The following is a 6,014-nucleotide window of genomic DNA, read 5'->3' as shown; positions in this document are numbered from 1 at the left end:
TAATCAAGAGCTAATGAAGAGCTGACTCACATGGCAGCCATGTGCTTAGAAAGGAAGGGTATAACATGAGATACTGTGAAGGTTGAATCTAGGTTTTTGTGATACTGTTCTCCCCTGATTTTCTTACCTGTCTGGCCTCTCCTCAGTCTCCTTTGCTGGAGTTTCCTCCAGGTGATACACAGTAACTATGGGGGTCCCCCAAGACTCTAGTCTTGACCTTTTTCACTCTCTATATTGTTTTACTTGGTTATCTCATCAGCGTTATCTCATCAGCTCCAATGGCTTCAGGTATCTTCTCTGTACAAATGGTTTTCAGATCTATTTACCCTAACCTCTTTCCTTACTCTAGTCTCACATCATCAACTGCATATTGAACATTTTGAACTCAATGCCCCATAGGCATCTGAAATTAAACATATCCAAAGCAGAACTCATCTTTCTCCCCCAAGTCTCCCCCCTCTATTTGACTTTTAAAGCCCTTCACAACCAATGCCTTCCTACCTTTCTAGTCTTCTAATACTTTACTCTCCTCTCTGTACTCTAGGATCCACTGACTTCCTTGCCATTTGTGTCTTTACACGGGTTGTCTTCTATGCCTGAAATGTTCTCTCCCTTTTCATTCCTACCTCCTAGCTTCCATGGCTTCCTTGAAGATAATTCAAATTCCACCTTCTTTGCAAGAAGACTTAGTCAATCGCTCTGCTATCCTTTCTCCTCAAACTGTGTAAAGGAATAAATAGGGAGCAGTCATGTCCTTCTACTCCATTAGCAATATTAACACCTCATTTCTTTTGTTTTCTTCCCCTCACTTTCTATAATTATATAAACTATGGGGGTTGGGGTGGGAAAGAAGGAACCAACGTGCCATATTGCTCTCAGTTGTACTATAAATTACCCTGAAATATAGGCTGACTCCCGTTCTCAGGAACAGAGCAGCCAGGACATAGGACAAAAGACCAATTCACAAATTCCTTCATTCCCACACAATCAGCATCATTAGTGGTTTGCTATTCCAACATTTACAACAATGTGCTTTCTAGGCCATACTCTTATGCTCAGTTTTGAGAGCAAATTTCCAGGGGTGTTTGAAGGTATCAACTAAAGCAATCAATTACCTTGATCCTACCTGAAATGGCTGCAGTCTGGCTACAGTCGCCACCAAGCCCTGCATTCCCTTTACTCAGTTCTGGGAAGATTTCAGAGTTCTGTTAAGAACAGCAAACCTTCTTATAACTTACTAGCTAAGAAATGCCATCTTGTTGGCTCAAGTGTGCCACCATGAGGAGAAAGGTAGGAAAACCATTAAGCTATAAATTTTCACAACCACAGATGGCACCCGTTGTGAACACTTACCACCTCTCAGCTTATGGAAGCAGGAGGGAGCTAGGAGCTTGGGGGTGGTGAACAAAAAGAAGGCCTGTCAACTCTGCAAAGTGAAGAAATAATGCCGTGTTTATCTCTCTGGAGGAAACCTAGCAAACAGCAAAATAGAGAGAAATTATCCAATAGAGTAGCACTTTGCCCAAAGTCTCTCTTGCTTTGTCTGGTCAAAAAGATGCAACCTTCCCAGAAGATGCAAGCTTGCCCCTATGTTGAGCAAGAACTCCATGATTTAATTAAGCTGTAAAGATAATTAAGAGCCTGCTTCGGATGGCTACATCTGGGCAAGTATAAGGGCTACTGTCTTTCAAAGGTAAATCAGCAGCTGGCAAGATGCTGTGGGTATTCCTCTCCAGAAAATTAGCTGAAATTAGCTCTACTGGGGAGGAAAATTCTGCCTTCAGCCTTTTCCAGTTGATCCCTATTAATTTGAAGAGAGGCTGCCAGTTGCCAACAGGATCCAGTCTTTGGTCCCTTCATTTGCATCATTTCCTTCTTCATTACTCAGAGAAGCTGCTGACCCCACAGACACTTTTTCAGATGTTTGTTTTCCTGCCTCTTCAATCATCATCATCATCATCATCATCTTTAAGGTTTACAAAGCACTTTTAAATTTTTTAAATTTTATCTTTTTTTCCAGTTAACAAAGCTTTCCCCTCCTCCCTCCCTCTCTCCAATGAACAAAAAGAGAAAAAGAGAAAAAACTTTGTAACAAATATATATAGTTAAGAAAAGTAAATTTCCTCATGGTCATTTTAAAAAAAAATACACACACACATATATCATTCTGCATTTTGAATCCATCATCTCTCTATCAAAAGGTGGTTATCATGGCTGATCATTGCATTGATCAGAGTTCTAAAGTCTTTCAAAGTTGTGTGTATGTGTTTCAAATAATCTTATTGTATAAATTGTTATCCTGGTTCTACTTAGTTCATTCTGTATTAATTCATACAAGTCTTCCCAGGTTTCTCTGAATCCATAATTTATTTAGCCATTTCCCAATAGGTGAGCACATCCAGTTTTCTCCTACTATGAAATGAGCTGCTATGAATACTTTTACAATTATGGGTCCTTTTCCGCCTTACAAAGTAGTTTTCATATATCATTTGATTCTCAACCATTAAATACAACTTTATAGCCTATTTTACAGATAAGAGGACTGGGGGTAGGACATGTTAAGTGACTTGTTTAATGGTACATAAATTACTAATGCCACAGGCAGAAATTAAATAATGATCTCTACTACAGTTAACTAATCAACATATTTATTAAGCATTTATTATGTGCCAGGCATTGTAGTAGGTTCTAGGGATACCAAAATAAACAACAAAAAGGAAAGGTCCCTGCCTTCAAGAGGCTTACATTCTACTTTCAGCACATTCTTTCCCTTATACCACACCACCCTCCCAAGTGGCTAAAGAGAGAACATAAAAATGTGCCACCTGTAAAGAATGTGAACAAGTAGTTCTCAAAAAGAGAATGGTAAACTATTAACAACCACATGAAATAATCCTCTAAATCACCAAGAGGAGAAATGCAGATCAAAATGACCCTGGAGTTTTAACCTCATACTCACCAAATTGGCAAAGATGACAAAAGATGGGAATAATCATTGTTGGAGGTGTTGTGAAAAGACAGGCACATTAATGCATTATTGGTGGAACTGGAAATTAATACAACCACTGTGGAAAGCAATTTGGAATTATGCAAATAAAATTTATTAGTATGTCCAACCCTTTGACCGAGAGATTTATATATATATATATATATATATGTATATATATATATATTTAGATATAATATATTTATATGTTATAAATATATATAATATATTATATAAATAATATAACATCTAAATATATTTATATTTAGATATATACTAGGTATACATTCTAAAGAGGTTGTCAACAAAAAAAGAGATCCATATACACCAAAATATTTCTATTTATTATTTACATTTTGTGGTAGCAGAGAATGGAAAACAGAGTACATGCCCATTGATTTTGGAATGGATAAACAAATTGTGGTTCGTGAATATAACTGAATATTACTGTGCTGTTAGAAATAATGACTGTGACTACAAAAAAATCATGGAAAGACTGACATGAACTGATACAAAGTAAATGGAACACAGTCAAGGAAACTATATATACAATTACTACAACCATCTAAATGGAAAGAAGAGCTACCAAAAAGCAAAAAAAAAAAAAAAAAGAGAGAACTAGCATGAGCCCAAAAGAAAAGATATGAGAAAATACTTCCCCTTTCTCCTTTGCAGAGGCAAGAAGTCCAAAGATGTGGAACACTGCATGTATTTTCAGATGTTTTCAATGTACTGATCAGTTTTCCTGATTTTTTTTCTCCTTCCTTTTTCTTTTTTTTCTTTAAAAAATATCTGTTGGGGGTAGGGGGGGGGCGACAGAGCCAAGATGGCAGAATAAAAAAAAAATCTCTTATAAAGGATGGCTCTCTGGGAGGGAGGAAGAAGTATACAGGGAGATATCTAGGCAATGTAAAAACTAAATATTTCAATACAATTTTTTTAAGTGTGTAATATGATTCTTAGCTCTAGAAATAGGTCTTCCAGGAAACTCAGCCCATTCTTTTCACTTCTGAGGTACTGAGAAAAGTCACTGAAGGCAAAAGGGCTAAAGTGAGTCAGCTATTTGGGTACTTATACTTGTTTACCCAGAGGTTTCTGGGTATTCCCAGGAATGGGTTGAGTATCTCCTTTTTATTTCAGTGATCAAAGAAACCAAAGCCCCTCTAAGGTCTTCTGATGGCTCATTAGTGTGACTCTGACTTTGGGTTTTCAAAAATTATGCTAACAGAACTCAAGTGCTGGCAGGTCCTACCATGGAGGAGTATGGGAAATCAGCATGTCTATTGTCCAAAGCCCAACCCAGCTAAATCCAAAGACATTAATAATTACAGTTGGCCATAAGATGATTAATATTTGGGTCCAAAATAATTCACAAAAACCATCTATGGAGTCATAAGAAAATTGAAATATCTACACCAACTTAGGGGGAGGGACAAGCGGGGAGAGAGGTAGGAACAAACATTTATTAAATGTGTACTATTAGTCAGGCACTGTGGCGAGCACTTTACAAATATATCATTGAATCCTCATGAGAACCCTATGAAATAAGTGTTATTATTACATTTTTATCCCTATTTTGTCCCTATTTTTACATTATCCCCATTTTACAATTGAGAAAACTAAGGCAGAGATTAGGTGACTCACCCAGGTACACAGAGCTAGTAAGTGAAATCATGACTCCTGCAAATTTTGAAGTGAAAGTAAAAGGTCATGTCTTTGCCAGCACGGGACATTCTTCTCTTCATCCCTGCATTTGTTAGTGTCACTAGAGTGCCACACACCAAGGGGAGGGAGGCAAGGTTCATGGTTACCTCTGGGGTATCTCAGGGCATCTACTGAAGTTCAGGGTAGGAGAGTGCATGGAACAGATAATATGTGCCATGAACTTTTAAGTTTTCTGTGCTAGCCTTATATTTAACTTGTCATGTTTTTATCATGTCTAGAGAAGGCAATAGAGAAGTACCCATTGGATGTTAGCAAGCTTAAACATGGAAACAATAAAGAACTTGGAAGAACAGGAGTCAATTCAGGGGAACATATGATACACTCCATCTAACTAGTAATTGACACAGTAATTTTAGCCTGTTCCAAACTGAGATGGTTTTCCCCTCTTTATTAGGTAACCTGACACTACCCCCCCCCCTCCAACCCCAGGTGGCTCACCATGTTGAGGCCAGATAATGGAGAAATTCAATCAGTTTAGCCCACCTCAGTTCAGAACTCCCAACGATTATAGGGCTGTGACTATGCCTGGTGAAATCATGGCTATTAAAAATTTAATTCTTGGAGAGGCCAGGTGGTGCAGTGAGTAAGAGTGCTGGCCCCAGCATTGGGAGACCCGGGATTGGTTCCAGCCTCAGATACTTGGCACCCACACAAAAATAACTGGCCGTGTAACCTTGAGCAAGTTACTTAACCCTGATTGCTTAAAAAAAATTTAATTCTAGGGAATTTGTGGTGCATATTGGACCTAAGAAAATGGAAACATGAAAACCAGACACAAAGAATGATAACATTTCTTTTCTACAACAGAGCTAACAAATATCTAGCCTTTGTTTAAAGAACTCTAGTGAGGGGAGCCAATGCCTCCCAAGGCAGCACATTCCCCTTTGGGTTAGCCTTTTGGGCATGGTCTTAGAAGTTTTTACTTAGACACTTCCTTGCAACTTTCACTAATCGATCCCAGCTCTGCCCTTTGGGACCAAAGAGAACCAGTCTAGTTCTTCCATGTGTTGTCTTTCAAATACAAAGTCATCATGCCCCCACTTTCCTTCACCAGGTTCCTTCAACTGATTTTCTGAATGGTATGATATTCAGTCCCCTTGCCATGTAGATTACCATTCCCTAGACCCAGTTGTTGTTATTGTTCAGTCATTTTCAGTTATGTTTGACTCTTCATGACCCCATTTTGGAGTTTTCTTGGCAAAAATTTTACAGCTTTTTAAGAAAGCAATGTGAATAGAGTGCTAAGCCTAGAGTCAAGAAGACTCATCTTCTTGAGTTGAAATCCAGCCTAAGACACTCACTA

The sequence above is a fragment of the Petaurus breviceps genome, unplaced genomic scaffold (assembly GCF_028583685.1).
Source record: "Petaurus breviceps papuanus isolate PSGF00001 unplaced genomic scaffold, PetGlider_PUasm1.0 98, whole genome shotgun sequence".
Lineage (NCBI taxonomy): Eukaryota > Metazoa > Chordata > Mammalia > Diprotodontia > Petauridae > Petaurus > Petaurus breviceps.
The sequence above is the reverse complement of the archived record's forward strand: the minus strand, read 5'-3'. Positions refer to the sequence as shown.